The 18141-nt window shown below is 39.0% G+C and overlaps 1 protein-coding gene across 3 annotated transcripts in view; it reads right to left on the bottom strand.

The window, feature by feature from the left end:
• Window positions 1–18141, bottom strand: part of Irf2 (interferon regulatory factor 2) — a 95764-nt gene that overhangs the window by 76169 nt on the left and 1454 nt on the right. The window contains exon 1 of one of the 3 annotated variants that reach the window (XM_023699637.1): window positions 17933–18130. The exons of 1 other annotated variant lie outside the window; for it this stretch is intronic. The gene's annotated coding sequence lies outside the window, so the exon portion shown is untranslated. Of the gene's footprint in view, window positions 1–17622; window positions 17895–17932; window positions 18131–18141 lie in introns of those variants that run through there. One more of the 3 variants, XM_023699638.1, reaches the window with a different exon arrangement.

The raw sequence follows: 18141 nt of genomic DNA on the forward strand, positions 1-18141 counted from the left end.
GATTCATTCCACTGTAAAATTCACCCTTTCAAAACGGCAGTTATTTATCAAACAGAATGTGCTATCCCTGAAATAAATCCCAGAAATACCTAGGGCCTTTAATAAGACTTTCAAAGCTTAATTTTATAGGCAGGAGTCCAGCAAATATCCATCAGTACTCTCCTTGCAGTCAGCCAACCTCAGCTCTTACAGCCCCACACCCAAAGGCAGTTCCAGTTTCACCTCAGTCAGACTGTAGGAGGCAGACAGAAAGCCTCCTAGAGGACTGCTCCAGTCTCCTGTGCAGACTAGACCTCAAGGCGTTCACCTGGCCCTTCATGGCCTGCTACAGTGCGGCTCTAACAATCTCAGGAAGACCAACTCCCCACCAAGAGAAGTCCGTGCAACACTTCTGTTCTGGTTTCTCTTGGCTAAGTTGAGTTTTTTTTATACAAATCAGAGAAAACTGTCTTTATCTCCTCCTGGGCATTTTAAACCTGTTTATAATCACTCATTCTCTTTTTATAAACTAAGTCAAAAACAAATACTGTGCATCTAAAAATGTAGTTTAGTACCTATCACTTCCTCCAAAAAACATGAAAACAAGGCTGGTGATACTGCTCATGGTAGAGCACTTGCTCAGCATGTGCAAAGCCCTGGGTTCTACCCCAGTAGGAAGGAAAGGAAAAGGAGAAAATGAAAGAAGGGAAGGGGAAGGGGAAGGGAAGGCAAGGGAAGGGAAGGGAAGACAAGGCAAGGCAAGACAAGGGAAGGCAAGGGACAGGAAAGGAAAAGGGAAGGAGAAAGGGAAAGGGAAAGAAAAGCTGGCTTGAAAGACAGTACCTGTTATTATTAAAAGCACTGTCCACATTTTCTCAATCTACAGGCTACAAATACACACAACCCTCTTACGCTCCCCAGGTGCATAGCTATGACACACTCAACTGCCATCATCCATCCTTTTCTGAAATGCAAAGGAGGAAACTGTTACAAATTCTCAGCAGTCATCCCAACAAACACCTTGCTCTATTCCCAGAACAAAACCTCTCCTTGCTGGGACACATAGGAACTCATGGCCTGAATCAGATATGTGGCTGCCAGGGACTGGCTCTAACACTTTACCCATGATGCTCCAGTCACCAGGAGCAGAAAGAGCTTGTCAACTCTTCCTGACTGTTCTTAATGCTCTTTCAACCATAAATACATTGCTTGCCCATTTGCCACCAAGTGACATTGCCTCTCTTCTTCCAGAAGCAGGTGGGGAAGAGAAGCTCCCTTTTTCTGGTCCAGGAGACAGCTCTATCCTCTTTTCTCCCTTGGCCTCTCGCTTGCTGTGCTTCTGTGAAGCCTGTATCTCTTTTTTTTTTGTGTGTGTGTGTAGCTATAGTTGGCTGTTACCTGTTTGTCTCATTAAACTACAAAGTCTTTGAGAACATGGGTGGGAAATTTTCAACTTTACATCTTTACAGCACAGTGCTTTGCACACAGCTGTTCAAAAACATCTGTTAAAGGAACTAATACCTTTGAGTTTTATTTAAAGTACTTGTTTGCAAAAAAAGAGTTCACTTCAATGTAATCACTATCATGTTTGTTTCTTCAGTACTCTCAGCTAGTTTTAAGATTTTAAAATTGTTGTCCCATCTTTGACAACAATTTTATTTCCAACAAGGAAATAATAAAACTTCATAATTCCTATTACTACTTTTTTTTTTTTTTTTTTTTGCTGTGTGTGTGGCAGGCTCAGCCCTCCCTGGGGGTGGGGCTTGCGCGCATGTAGTGCACAGAATGGAACTGTGGTCCCTGCACTTTGCCAAAGCTTGCCTAAGCAGGCGCTTTACACCGCTGAGCTGTCTCACCGGCCCCACTATTGTGTCCTCTGTCAGTCACAGATATTATATATCTTCTCAATTAGCTAGAATTCAATCTTTATCACAATTTGTTTCCATGCAAGTCTATATTATTCCATAGGGGCTAAGCTTTTGAGAAGGACAGATAGAAATAAAAAAAAAACTTGGGCAACACATAAAAGTAAGCCAACAACTCAGCAGCTAACACTTCATTCAATTTCTTCACACAGTACAGCTCTTATCAGAACAAAAGAAAGCCCCTCATCTTATTCACAACATACACATAGATGTTTTTATTCATTCTACTTACTGGATTTAATTACAAAAAAATTTTTCCCATCCACTCAAGTAGTAGTATGAACCATTTTTGTGCAGATTATATTTAAATTCTTAAGCTCCTAGTTGGTGTTTTGGGGTTGCTCTGACCCACCTCTACCCTGACATACCACAGACGTGCTGAACCTGGGGTTCTTTCTCCCCAAGTTAAGTGATTACCCTGCCAGGAACCGATACAATTAATTCACCTCCACATTCAGGATTTCCTCTCCTTAGAAATTTTAGGATTCAAAACAGAAAAAAAGAAATTCCTACACAGTTCAGCAAAACTCCCTCAGTACTTAATCTGGCCACTGCAGACTAAGGAAGTTACTTGATTTCAGCAAGGCAATCACTAAGGAAGTTTCCAATTCTAGCATTTATGAGAACCTGGGTACTCTTATCTGATTTTCCATCTACCAGGGCCCTCTGATTCACCTCATTCTGGCATTACCCGATTCCCAAAGTGTGTTTTATCAGCTTTACAGCATTTCAAAATTTTGAAAATGGTTTCATGTTGTATGCTATACATATGGTAACGAGGGAGAATCTTGGCCCCTCAGATCGTATTATTATCTCATTTTGGAAAACACACACACACACACACACACACACACACACACACAGAGGACTGGATACAACTCAAGAACCTACAGGCAAACAACTGAAAAACAGACAAAGAATTTGGACATATATTTCCCCCATAAAAGGATGTTCTGTCACTCATTATTATGGAAATGTAAATCAAAACCATACTAAGATATCCTTTATAACCATAAGGATGGTTCTTAACCAAAGAACAAAACAGAAAATAACAAATGTTTATAAAGATGTAGAGAAACTGGAAACCTGGTTCATTGCTAATAGGAATTTCAAACAAATGGCCTAACCACTATGGAAAAACAGTTTAGTGGTTCTTCAAAATGTTCAACACAAGCTGGGCATGGTGGTGCATGCTTGTAATTCCAGCATCAGACACTGGGGCAAGACGATGGCTCTAAGTTTGAGGCCAAGTTGAGATACACAGTGAGTTCAAGGCCAGCCTGCACTGCACAGCAAGATCCTATCTCAACAAAACAAAACACCACCACCAACAAATTTAAACACAGAATTACCATATGACACAAAAATTCCAGTGGCTTGAAAGAACTGAAACCAGGGACCAGACTTGAGATATTTTTATACTAACATTCACAGCCACTTTACTCACAATAGCCAGAAGGCAATAACAACCGTAGTATATAGCAATAGATAAATGGATTAACAAATTGTAGAACAATTATTCAATCTTAAAAGGACATACACCTATAATAATCCCAGCACTCTCAAACAAGGAAGCAGGAGAACTACAAGTTCAAGACCAGCCTGGTCTACTTAGCAACTTAGGGATAACATGTCTCAAAATAAAAATAAACTAACTAAATAAATAAATGAAGGCTGGGTATGTAGCTCAGTGTGAAAGCCCTAGGTTCAATCCCTAGCATTACAAAACACACAAATACTGTAAATAAATAAGTATATGATCTATTTACAACAGTCAGATTCATTGAGGCAGAGAGAAGAATGGTCACCTGAGATTGAGGTGAACAGTTATTGTTTAGCATGAACAGACTTTCTGGTTGAGATGATAAAGTTCAGTCTAGTGGCAATGGCTGCAAGACAGTGTAAACACAGTTCAGGTGCATCGTTTTTGTACAAATGATCTTTCTCCAATGGAAAGGGGATCAAGAGAAGGAAGGGGCAAGGAGGGGAGGGAGTGGGGATGAAAAAAGAAGTTAAGATGCAATGCGTACCAGCTCCACACAAGGAATATAAACACTAACAAAAATTTTTTTAACATAAACATACTTAACACCACTGAACTACACCCTTAAAGATGTTGAGAACAGTAAATTTTATGAGTTTGCTGCCTCTACTGTTTCTTCAGTCATCTTGTGGGTAGTAATTGTGCCTTAAGTCAGGTGATATGAAGTACAGTAACCTCAGTTCACGATCTTAATTCTTCCCGGCATTCTGGGTGCAAATAAAGTTTGTGAACTGAGGTGCCACTGTATTCACTGTAGCTACACAGTCACACACAGAGTTACACACACACAAGAATGCTAATGTACTTTTTAAATTAACAAAGGATCCATTTCACCTTCACGGTGATGTTCTCTCAAGTCACATGAGAAGAAAGCCACTACTAATCACATAGAAAGCTAGCTTCTCCTAGTACAAACCTGCAGGGAGGGCAGGAATACTGTATTTATTAAACTGAAGGGTTAGTCAAGCATCTAGCCTGAGAGAAAGGCATCAATGTTGAGAGAAGAGAAGGAAGGAGTGGTGATAACTATCACGGCTTGCCACATCCATTTTCCTGAAGGACAAGACACCAAACAAGGGTTCTGCAGACAAACCAACCTGATCATGTAAGAACCATGGGCAAACATCACCAATAACAGCCAATAACAACAAACAATGTATTGTTTCATGCCTACCTTATAATCTACCCAGAATCTGGGTTTTTCAAAAAAGTACAATGTGTCTCCTCACCCAAGAATCCATCACTTTAATCACTGTGGCTTCTACAATCTAAGACAACCTGATAAGGAGAAGAGAAACAGCACTCAGAGACTGAGTCAGGAGGATCACAAGTTCAGCCCAGCTTAGGGTTCAACCCAATTTAGACCCTACCTCAAAGAAAAGAAAAACAACACCCAACTGCTCCGCACAAAGCCCTTGGTTCTATCCCAGCACCACCAAGGTGAGGAGAGGGGTTTGCAGAAAATCTATAATCCCTGCAGGAACTGTTACCATCCTTGTCTACCTATCTGCTTTTGCTGTTTCCATCTGGACAATTTCACCTCCTACGGGACTAGAAACCACATCCTCAAACCAGCTAACTCAAATCCAAGTTGATCATTTCTCTTCCCTTTAATACGTCCCTCCACATACAGTTAGCACAGAATAAATACTAATTAAATGACTGGATAATCAAAACAGTCAGTTGTTTCTGCTGAGCAGCCTCTTTACCCCATCTCCCATATTGTAACCTGACATTCAAGAACTGCAAAGAAGAGTTCGTGATGCATCAAAGCAACCTGTGAGAGGAGCAAATCCTCTCCCATATTTTCAACTCACCCTGAATACATTAGTCCCAGGTAGGAACACACCCAAAGGTTGAAGGAGCAGTTCACCTGCATTCCCTACTGGGGCTTCCCTTACAAGTATCCCAAGTTTCCACCTTCATTCTACAATGGAAAGAAGGGAATGGTGTTAGTGCTGTGGCTCCCTGGGAGCACTAGAACACCTCAAATTCCCAGACAGGGCCTCTTTGGACAACAGCCTTTTGATTAACATCAGCACCCCCACTTTCTAGTTAAAGGTCCTTAACTTCAAAGGTCTGTTAAATAGTGTCTATCAGTTAAATGTCCCCATATGAGCAAACTCCTAACATTCCAAGAAAGTCAATATGGATGTGCATTTAGAATTATTATTTTTAAATGAGATTATGCATTTTTTGTTCTTCTGTCAGCTGCAAATCCCCAGCCCTACTAGAATTCACTTAAAACTAATCTACAATGTTTTCATTGGAAGAAAGTAATCAGAAAAGCTCTGACCCACTGAGCAGCTGGGAATTTTGCTGCTGAAGGCTTGGTTTAGTCTTTATTTTGCTAGCTGCTGGCCATGCTAACATGATTCTGTGAAGGTCGCATTTAATCCTGCAGAGGAAAGCTACCTAAGCAGTTCTTAGGTAGGCTTCAGTAAAAATAAATTGCCTTGGCTCTCTGGACAAGTCTATTGCTTCAACAAACAATTATAGTCACAGAGAACAAATGGAGGCAACTGTAAAATACCACACTTCAAAAGAATTGGAATGCACATACGCTATGTGCTGAAACTGTTTGTAAAAAACATTAACAACCTATTGTTTATAAGGAACTTAATGGAGAAAGTAGCAGCTCTTAAATGTATGTCACTGTTCATCCACATAAATAATTTTTACCTCATTATTAACTTTATTGAAAATCAATAATATATAGCAAATTAAAAATTGTAGGCAAATATTGAAATGTGAAAGATATAAGATGTAAACAATGAATTCTAGAAAAATATTACTGAAATGAATATATAACATGAGATTAATAGATTGTACATTGTAAAAGTTATTTACAAACTTAAATGAATACAATAAGAATTGTCTACAATAAACATTAAGATGAATTTACAGATTAGTCATACAATAGTTCACTCTGTGTCAAAAGCAAGAAACTTATATAATTAGAATTCTCAAAGTAGAAGGGGCTAGAAAATAAATATTTAAAGATTTAAAATTTCTAGTTAAAAGTATAGCACCACATTTCCAAGAAAAATGAACCTTTTGCTCAAGAAATAGGAATAAAATCAAGCCAAGATACACAAAAATGCAATTCTCCAAAACTAATTAATTAATTATAAAGAAACAAATCATGAAAGCATATACACAGAAAAAATATTAGCTGTGAAAGAACAAAATTAAATAGCATCTTATTCTACATTAGAAAAAAAAAGCAATTGGGTAAGAAACTAGACTTATTTATACAAAGGACTGAAAAAAAAAATCTGTCCTCATTGAATTTTATACTTAGCAAACATATCTTTGAAAACTAAAAGTAAAATATTTTCCAGTTATACAAACTCTAAGTTTTCTAATACCTCCAGACGTAGCATATAGAAAATAACAAAGACCATAATCCAGAAGGCTAGAGAAGTTGCTGAACGTCCTGGATGAAGAATAAAGAGTTCTCAAAATGGTAGTTATGCAGGACTATGTAAAATATAATTATAATAGGTAAACCCATTTAAAAGGTCACCGAAGATTTGCACAAAACAGTATCAATCTTATGTCAGCTTATACACATATTTTTTCATGCATGTGTGTGTGTGTGTGTGTGTGTGTGTGTGTGTGTAAAAAACAAGGAAGAATTAATATATAGTCAATGGAAAATAAAAATACACTTTTGAAAGTTTCTAATACTAGGGGAAAAAAATCATACTATGTCTTTTAAGTAGATAGTAAGTAAAAGACAGTATAAATTATAAAATAAAACTTAAAATTAAAATTAAACAATATTCAGAAAATTAAATACTAATTAATTCAAAATTGAATTAAATATTTCAAAATAGTATTCAAAAATTAAAATTAAATTGTGAGTCCAACTAAGAGGCCAGAATGTAGTGTATCATATGTACAAATCTGTGATCAATTTAGAGTACTCACACAGTTTTGATTAGGATAATACAGACAAAAATATCAACTAAGAAAAAGGTTTCATGACAGTAAAGAATTACTAAGAATAAAACATAACAAAAATACTGCCATGGCAAATATATGACCAGCACTTCTAACAGTTTAGGGATAGGATATCGCACAAAGTTCTAATATATGGTGGATGTGGACAGTGTTCATGACGCTTACTGGTGGCCAGGTGTCACTTGTGGGACTGAGCTACTGCTGTTTCCTTGATATCCACCCTGTAGACCTGGATAGAATCATGACACATAGGGTGCAGGAAAAGTCTGTTTGTAGAGTATGCTGATGGAAATATTTTGCTGCTATATACAAAAGAATAATTGAAAGACTGCTGTTGTATAACTCTTTTTCTCCTGTGTTTGTTTGCCCTATTTAGTCGATTTTTTCCATTCTCATTCATGGAGTTTTGATCCCTCTCTAGAATATCTTTTAGTAGTCTGTGTAGGGTTGGCTTTGTTGTCATAAAATTCTTTACTTGTTCTTTATCATGGAAATATTTAACTTCTCCATTAAACTTGAAAGAGAATTTTGCAGGGTTTATCAGTCTGGGTTGGAATTTGACTGGAAGTATTTTGCTCCATGCTCATGGGTTAACCTTTAAATGTGATCTGTTTCTTTTCTCGAGTAGCTTTTAGTATACTTTTCCTGTGCTGAATTTCTTGGATCTTGATTATTATATGTCTGGGTGTGGTTTTAATTGGGTTGATAGTATTTAGAGTTCCATATGCTTTAGTCACCTGAATGTCACATTGTTTCCCCATGTTTGGGAAGTTTTCTGCTATTACTTCCATCCATATTCTTTTTATATCATTTGTATTGACTCCTTTCTCATTGGTGCCTATTACTCTTCCATGGTTCATCTTTGCATCATCTTGCAAATGTTGAATTACTTTTTTTCCTGCATCCTAGTTGTTTTTAAGAGGCCTTTTCTCACCTTTTCATTAGCTGCAATGGCATCTTCAAGGTCTGAAAGTCTATTTTCACTTTTATACAAATTGTTTTGCCAGCTTGTGATTGAGAATTTAATTTCCTCTATATCACTTTGTATATGCTTCATGCATTCTATTTCTTTCCTATATTGTTCATTCAAGGATTCCATCATTTTTCTATTCTTCTCTATTTTTTATCAGTGTCTTCCTTAGAAGCCCTTAGTACTTTTTTCATTATAGTTATCTTTTCTTTTTTTACTTCAGAAATTATTTCTAATCTAATTTCCTCTATACTTTTCTGCAGTTGTTTCTTTACTTCAGATGCTACTATTTCAGAGATTTCAGGTGTGTGCTTTCCAATTTCTTCTATGCTATTGTCTCCTGTATTTGTTCTGGGAAGGCTCAGGGTCTGAGAATGCATTTTACTCCTTCTCTTTGTCATTTTGTATAGCACTATCTTCTGACCTTTGGTGTAGAGCTTTGTTAGAGTTATTACCTTAGCACCAGGTTCGGACCTACCACATTCAAACTCATCCAGGTGGGTGTGGCTTGGGTCTGGCTGCTGTGCTCCACTTCTTCCTGCTGCAGCTCTTGGAAGTGAACCCACTGTGCCACTCTGGTAAGATGATCTGCTCCTGGATCAGCTGGGTGGGTCTTGCCCCTAGCCTCTCTGCAGGAGTTCTGCCACAGGGTTCCACACCAGGACTTTGTCTGATAGAGGAAGCTCCACTCACACACCAGGCCTGGAAGCTGGCTGGAGTGAGGGTCCAGCAGGCCCTGGGCAGTCCCACTCCAGATTATTTTTATGTACGAGAAGATATAAGGGCCATCACTGGGCCTGAAGTGTCAGTGGAATGAATTAAAATGTAGTTTTGTTTCTTATTTAAATGTTAATTGTTATTAGTACATGTGCCCAGTAAATACTGATTCGATTAACCTTGGTGAGTTGGTGCATGTACATAAATACAACTCAATTCTTTTTACTTCCTCTTATGGTTCGCCTCTCTCTAACTTCCCTCCAAAATAAGAATATTTTAAAAGTCTGGGTACAGGGGAGAAAAGTCAAACCATTTCTCACCTTCTGAGTGTTGAAACCCTAATACAAAGTGGCAAATCCTGAAGTAAAATAATGATTCTCTTTAGGTCTCTAACATAGCAGATCTGCCCTTCCTCTTGAGCTAGAATTAAGCCTTCCCAGCTAACCTGTACATTCCAGCTGAAAAAATCAAAGCAACAAATATTTGTCTAGTTCTTATGGTGTACCAAGTACTGGTGGGGAAAGCAATGAAACACAGCCTGATCTAAGCTCAATAATTTATTGCATAGGTGACAGAGATGGAACTCCAAATAATAGATGGTTGTCACAACAGACACAGAAAAGTTTCATCAACATGTGCATGGCTCACGGTTATCAAAATGGCACATGCAGTGCCCTACATCTGTAGGAATTCAGAGCATTTTATTGTTTTAGGCTGAAAAGATCAGGTAAGATTATGTGGGGAGAGGCTGAGAGAGATTCATTCAGTTACTATTCAAACAACCGCTGTGCTTTCCTTTAGTCCTGGTAGATTTTGTCCTATATTTAAAACTGTATTCCATATTTAAAGTCCTTCCCCTAATATTTTTCTTCACATTTTCATTTCCCAATCCTGCACCATCCAATATGGCAGGCAGTAGCCAGTTGTGTCTATTAGCACTTGAAATGTGAATGGGCTGGATTAAGACATTGTGGGAGAAAAGACATTGGGCATTTTCTGGGTGACAAACATTATAAAATATATCTAGCATTTTTACATTGAGGATAGTAGAATGATTTGGATATAGTGGGTTACATAAAACTTATTAAAATCGATTTCATATCCTTTTTATTTTGATTTTTTAAAGTATTTAGTACAGGGTATACAGGGTCTCACTACACAGATCTGACTCGTAGCGATCCTCCTGTTTTCAGCCTCCCAAGTGCTGGGAGTACAGGGCCGTGCCACCACACCCAGTCTCAGTTGCTGTCTCAGCATGTCCTGGGAGTGGGGCTACAGGAACCCCGGTCACTGCGACTGTCGAAGCAGGCACTTTAGTCCGCTTAGCTATCTAGCCAGCTAATTTCATAGCTTTCTTTTACTTTTCCAATGTAGCTGCTAGAAAATTAGAAATATACATGTGGTTTGCATTGCACTGGACAGTATTGTTGTCCCAATCAGTTCTCCCCACTCCCCTTGGCTATGCTTCGGGGTTCAGTCTATGAATTCAAACTGCTTATACCCAACATTAGTTTCATAATAATTTAAAAATATCTCCATATGTAAAAAGGGAGCAAAATAGATTTTGCTTGTTTGTTTTTCGTTGCTTTGTTTTATTTTCAGGTAAAAATTAGGCATTGGGAGTCTTCTTTGATTACAAAAATTATGAATCACACTCTGACTCAGTCTTTCCTGCCATCCCCAAAGGGGTACTTGTAAAGGTGGATATGCAGAGAAAAATAAAACTTTCTTGGTTATCTCAGGGTTCCTGAAAAATGAACTCCTGCAACATGGGAATGGCTGAGGTACAAAGATATTAGTGAAGGTTATACAATGTAATGATGGAAAACTCAATTAGAAACATTTTATTCCTCACACACCATGAGACTTAGATCTGTAGCCATTTGTCTAAAGTAACTGCTCTCATCCAAAAAGTTAATAAAATCTCTAATCTTCTGAAGAACATCAAACCAGTTATAGCCTAGACCACATTTCTTGGTGAAGTTTCCCAAGGTGCTAGGAAGACTGCCGTCTCCCTAACTATTTCAAAAGGGATGAAGCCCAGACCTTGGAGAAGTCCCTTGATTATAAAATTCATACACCCAAAAAGACTAAGATCAGAACCCTGGATCCTTTTCAGTGAGGCTTCAAAGGAGCTTAAGTTTAGGTTTTCTTAGGCTTTTTGTTTTTGCTTTTGTTTTCCTCACAACTCGGGGAAGGAAGAGAGATAACTGCTCTGCCTCAGTCTACTGAGTGAAAAACACACCCATATTCTACCAGTTGTCATAGCATCCCCAAAGGATGTAAGTGTGACAGTCACTATCAACACTGACCTAGTTGTGAATATCAAGAAGAAATTCTTTTCTCTGGCTAAGGTGTTCTATATTTCTGCAATAGTATTTTTTCTACCCATATTAATATACACACACTCATTATTAGTTCATTTAGTCCACATATTAAAACTGTGACCCAGGATAACATCCCAGACTCTTCAAATTTCTTGGCAAATCAACATGGGCCAACCTCACCAAAAAGCCACCAGTTTCAGCAACTTCAATGACCCAGACCTGTATGGAGACAGTGGTGGCTGCTGGCACTGGCTGGTTAGAAAAGCCCTGATTCTAGAGTCTGCACGTAGACACAGCAGTACAAACAGCTCCAGAGCAGCGAAGGCTATGCCCAGCACCTTCCTCAAAGTACCCAATTGGCTTTTCCTAATGGTATGTGTAGGAGAGGTGAGGTCAAAAGGGGTACTTCAACACTGTCCTGAGAACATTTTCTGGTTACAAGAGTAGCTATCCTTGTTTTTTAAATTTGGAAAATACAAACCTTTTCAGGAAGCAAAACAAGCCAAAGACTTACAATTCAATATCAAAATGTTTTCTTACAGATTTTTTCAATATTGTATACACAAATGCTCCCATATGAATAAAACTGGGGACACTATTTAATACTCTTTACCCCACCCAACATTTATACTGATATATTTCTTTTTTTTTTTTTTTTTTTTTTTTTTTTTTTTCCGGAACTCAGGCCCTTGCGCTTGCCAGGGAAGCACTTATTCTACTGAGCCATCTCCCTGGCCCAATACTGACATATTTCAAATACCTCCCATTATTAAATGCAATTTAAAAACATGAACTTGAGGGTGGGAGTACAGCACAGTGGTAGGGCTCTCGCCTAGCAAGCTCAAAGCCCTGAATTTGAACCCCAGCATCACACACACACACACACACACACACACACACCCCTATATTCAAATGTGCTATAACTCACTTCTATGTGTTCTTATTGTTGATTAATCAGATTATTTCCAAGACTGTTTTCAGATTGTTTAACTTTCACATAACAAAAGTTAATTCAATAAATATCCTTAAATATGTTTCTGTTACCTATGGTTACTCCTAGCTAATAGATTCTTAAAAGCAGCACATTGAAAAAGAGAGTATACCATTTTTAAGCCTTTAACTATGTAACAATTGGTAAATTCCACAACGTTTCTTTTGTTGTATAATCCCAACTGCAGCACAGGGTACTAAGTTTCCAAATACTGTAATGGCAGTACCCAGCAGAGTATTCAAAGTTCAATCTTAATTTGTGCCATTTATTCTTTAGAAAAGCAGAGAACTGGTCCATTCTATTTTCCTGGCCCCATATGTACCTCTTATAGTCTGATAAACGTACCACGAAAATTAGATACTTAGTTTTTCCATCAGACTTCAACATTCCAGGACACAAAGTAACCCCAAGATCAAAAAGCACAGGACCCACCACTCTGTCAACTGGTCACTGAGTTATATTTCATTAACTACCAGCTTGCCCCCTTCACCTCCAAAACTGTTTCAAAGATACCTGTGCAAAGACAGAAAATCTACTTGCCAGATTCTTTTCTCTCTTATTCTCAGGAATGCCAGAGCCGCTATTTCACTGTACCTTCCTTTCTTTTGTTAATTACCTCATCTGCCAACTTTCTCTTTCCAAATGCCTCTCACGCTTACTCTACTACTCCACTAACACCACATCAAGGTGTTAAGACGCTTTCTTCTCACCCCTGTAACTCTTCTTCTTCAATAAATCTAGGTTAAGGAGGAAAAATAATTCTTTCAGAAACAACATGCTAGATATTATTTGAAATAAAGCAATTTGTATGCAGTTCCTGCTCACTCAAAATATCATCCTCTCCAAAAGGGAATGCCAGTAGGATTCTAAGCTCATGGGGTCATGACAATGTCTGTCTTTTAACTATAAAGTTCTTTCTTGGTTCCTCCAAAAACCTGACACTTGATAAAGACAAATTAATATGAGAGTTTATTTCCCTTTGATCACACCAAGTGTGCAAATAGCAAATGCTGTTACAGATCACTACAGATTGCTGAAGATGCTTGAAAAGAAATTATTTATGAAAATTATATAGTAAGTTATATAGTTAACTCTCAAAATGTTTAATGAAAACTGCATGGGCTTTTAGCATACAAAACTCTAAATTAAGATTTCTGTTGAATTAAATTGCCCTTGAGATGAAAGTGATTAGAGCCCATCATCAGAAAGACCATGAGCCTTCTCTTCTCACATGGAGACAGTCTTCTCTTGACTCTAGTTCTTTATTGTTACAGAAGCCAAATACTAAGCTGCTAAGAGACTATAAGCCCAAACAAAGCAAAACAGCAAATGCATAACTCTTAAGCCTTTCTGAACAAAGAGAGGGGTCCATAAAACAAAATCCTTCTCTCCTCTTAAAAATAAAATACTAAAAAAGAAATCGTTAAGCATGGTGTCAATATCTGTAATTCCAACACTTGAGAGTTTGAGGCAGAAGGATCACCTCAGTTCAAAGCCAGCCTGGGCTACATGGTGAGTTAAGGTCAGCCTGAACTATAAAGCCAGAGCCTGTATTAAAAAAAAATAAAATAAGGAAAAACTCAGAGCAGGGAGTATAGCTCAGTGCAGGAGTGCTTATCTGCCATGTATCATGGTCTAGGTTCAATTTCCAGTACCAGAAAGAAAGAAAGAAAGAAAGAAAGAAAGAAAGAAAGAAAGAAAGAAAGAAAGAAAGAAAGGCAGACAGACAGAAAATTCCAAGTACTATATCGACAGCATAAATTTTTGTACGATTTTTGTATGCCCAGCAAGATCAACATGAACAGAGCCAACAGAGAGTAACCACAGGCTCCTCTATTCAAAGCACTGGTTAAAATGTGGCAAGGTGGAAAGAAGTTCCATCTGCTTGCTTTCCTGGATAGCCTGGTCTCAGAGCCAACCACAGATCACAGATTTGGCCCTAGGGGGAGATCTCTGACTCACTCACTGGTTCTCCATCTTGCTCTAGCCCACACACCTGAGGGAGATGTCAGGAACCTGACACAATAGGGAATAAGTGGCTTGCTTGGTGGAGGAGTGGAGGGGAGAGGAAGGGGCTGCAAACAGCCTCAAATTCGAAGGGTCCTGATTGGTTTCCGTAAGTTCTCTCCCTAAACCATTCTCATAACACATATACCTCTGATCACCTAAGGATGACAGGACAGGGCCACAGAGCCACTAAGGTCCCAAAGGGGGAAGTGACTAGAAAGTTAACCAAAGCAATAAAAGTAGACTCCATGCTTTTGAGTTCTTGTACCTTCCACTACTACAGAGCCTTGTCCACAGCTGCTTGCTAATAAACATTTAATAAATGCATGACAGCATGGTGTCTAGGTTCCATGACCACACTCACTGCATGTGCTACTGTATTTATGTAGTTATTCCTCATGTAAAATGTTTGCATGGGGTCTCTGGATACCCAACAAAATTTGGGGTTCTGGGGAAAGGTCCTCCTGGTTTCAGTATCTCAGAAAGTTTTAAGGATTGTGTTTATCTACTGTGAATTCTGTTTTGCTCTAACATACCAAGGTTCTTCACAGTTGCTAGAATAAGATTAGCTTGACTTGATGATACTAGTTTTCTCAAGCAGACCACAAGTTCTTTCTAACTGAAAGACATAATATACAGTGTCCCATGAATGCTTCTTAGGAAGCTTTAGTTAGATAACCTATTTGTTTAAGAAATAGCTTGTCAAAAAGATGCAGTGGATGGGCGTGGGGGTGGGGTCATTTTTAAGGGAATCCCTAAAGGTAAAAATGCTAAAGATCGCAAGCCTGCTCTTCACTCTGAGTCAGGAGAGGGCTAGGAGTCCTCGGAACAACCTTATGCCCAGCCTCCATCAGCACCATGGGGCACTGGTTTCCTGTGTGTTTTCTTTGGTACTTTATTAAATATAGATTGGTTTCAGGTTTAATTCTGTTTCCTACGGTTAATTTATCATTCTTTGTGGACAAATCAAAGTCTAACCAAACATTCTCACTCCCTTCTTTCACTATCAGCCACACCCACCATAAGAGCTATTCAACTTGGCCGATTACACCTTAAAGCTGACATTCTATACCAAGCAGTGATCCAACTCAGGCCTAAAGCAGGGCACAAGTGGGGCAGACAGAGGCAGGCAGTCCTGTCCTCCTACCCCAGTGTGGGAAGGAACTTGGTATCCCACACAGATGGAAATTACTTTTATTATGAATAGGTGATATTTCATAGCATTTTATTTTATATAGTATTTTATAGTAAGTCTAAATACACACTATATTTTCACATTTATCATATATATTGTTAGACACTTGGTCAGTAGTTAATAAGTTAACTGAAAGTCCCTTAAAAAGATGGTATCACAAAATACTGAAATTGTTTAAGTACACATCTGTAGTAACAGGCACTAAATTGAACAGTGTGACACAAGAAAACTCAGACAAAACACAGTGAGGCCTGTAAAGATGTTTTACTGATACAAAGAGGGAAAACCACGCTGGCCCAATCACTGTTATTCCCATATATTTGGTCTCCATGGATACCTCTCAACTTTTCTTTTGCCAGAAAGAAAAATTTCACTAACATTATATTTCATTGTTACACATTTCCCTAGTACTTTATACATAGCAGTTATCCTAGGTTTAGTTCTTAGCATTATTTATACACTTCTAGAAAAATTAAAAATTTTTCTTGCTAGAAATTCTATACAAAAAAGTCAATTATCTGATCCACTTGTGATTCCATCTTTTTTTTATACTTGAATAATAATCTGATAGAATTTTGAAAGTTAATGCCTTCCACATTTGTGGTTGCTATAATTTACCCAAATGGTTTTTTCATATACAGTGTACCATTTGTTCCTGGAAACAGCCCTACCTGCATAGTTATTAAGTTCCATAGAACTGATCCCAAAAGATAACTACTCTATTTTTTGTTGTCAGCTCACAAAGCAGAATGAATCCTCTGTACAGAGCAAATGTGCTTTTTGATTTTTCAGGGGATCTACACTACTTAGCAAGTGTCTGAGTGCATAATAAATATTCTACACATGTTTATTAAATGTAGAAATAATTTCCTGAAGCGCTCATTTTAGTAGAAGGCAGATAAGGGAAGCATGACCCAGATACTGAATATAGAATCCAGTGGTCTGTGCACTATCAAAAGGAAATTATGTGAAAATGCTCTAAAAACAACAGAGTTTTTACCAGACAATGTTAAGAATAAAAATGTAATGCCCTTGGTAATATGAGAAAAATCAATATACATGCAATACTGAACCTTCAAAGTTTCAAATTTTCCACCACTGAGTTTATACATCTTTAACTAGCTCTGGCATATTAAATAAAGTATTTTAAGAGGTGAGGTAAGAGAAAAGTAGGGCTATAGCTCATAACACTGTCAAGACTTTATGACAACCATTTGTTTGCCATAATTTGCTTCCAGTTTCACTACCACCCCTTACTTTCGAGTATGTTGACATTTTTACAGGTAACTAAGTCTAAAATATGTGGAACATTATTTCTAACTTTTGAAGATCGACTGGAAAAAAATGCAACTCACCCAGGGTGAAATATATAAATGTTCAGTGTAAAGAAGCACTTACAAATCATAACGGAGAAGAACTTACGGATCTGAGAGGCCAAAATCTAACTTCTTACACAGCAGACTAAGTTATAAATTATAATCATTCACTAATTTCAGTGAAATTCCAGACTTCGTCACATCAGGCAATAGACGGTCCAAGGTTGCTCTGGGAGACGCCAATACAAGTCATCTGCTGAAACTATCTAAGAAAAGTTTTTTCAGTACTTTTTTAGGTACCCATTTTTTCCCTTCTCCCCTTACCGACCACCCTCCCACACACACAAAAAGAAAGAAATTAGGTTGGGAAACCAGAGAATTCTGAATCTGTGTGTTCCAGGAAGTTAAATAGGGTCACGCCTGGGGCCCTGCTGAGGGACTGGCTTCCAACTTCAGAAACGTCCATGTTTCACTCGCAGTTAGTTCCAAGACCCCCGTCTGTCCGCACCTGCTCCTAAGCACCAGACAGTACAGGCTGCTAAATTGAAATGTTACTTGCAGTCATCTGAAAACTAATAAATGACTGCAGGCTAGATGGCAACCTTAGTGATTCCTGAAAATCCACAACAGGAAATGTAACTGTCCTCCACCCTGGGCCATTCATCAAAAGCAGACCAACTTACGGCCACAGGGAGGGCAGCGCAGAAGGAAAATGCCAGCCTCACTTTTCCTCTTTTACGCGGACGCTACATTTTCTTCTGCCACAGCAAGGACTACTAGTGCCCACAGTGCAGGGAGGCGTCTCCGGGGCAGGAAGCGGTCTCCGGGGCAGGAAGCGGGCACCACGTTTCCAAGTTTCAAACGCTACGGGGTCAGCCCAGGGAGAAAGCCATTCCGCTCGTTTGTGGTGACCTCGAATGCCAGCCCCTGGTGCCACATTCAGTGGCAGATCGGCAAGCGTCCTAACTCCACCGGCTGAACCAAGCGTCTCACCTGGTGCCCGAACACAGTCCTCGCGCCCCGCTCGGATTGCCAGCCTCCTTCCTTTTCCTCCTTGGAAGGTGCCAAATGTACCCAGACCTGGGGCCGGCGGGGGATGCCGGCGCGCCCGGGGAGGGGATCAGCCGCGCCGACACCCTCCGCGCCCGCGAAGGCTCCCGGCAGCTGTCTGGCGCCGGCCCCCAGGCCGTGCCGCGGGGAGC

Source organism: Octodon degus, unplaced genomic scaffold (assembly GCF_000260255.1).
Source record: "Octodon degus isolate 3935 unplaced genomic scaffold, OctDeg1.0 scaffold00114, whole genome shotgun sequence".
Classification (NCBI taxonomy): Eukaryota; Metazoa; Chordata; class Mammalia; order Rodentia; family Octodontidae; genus Octodon; species Octodon degus.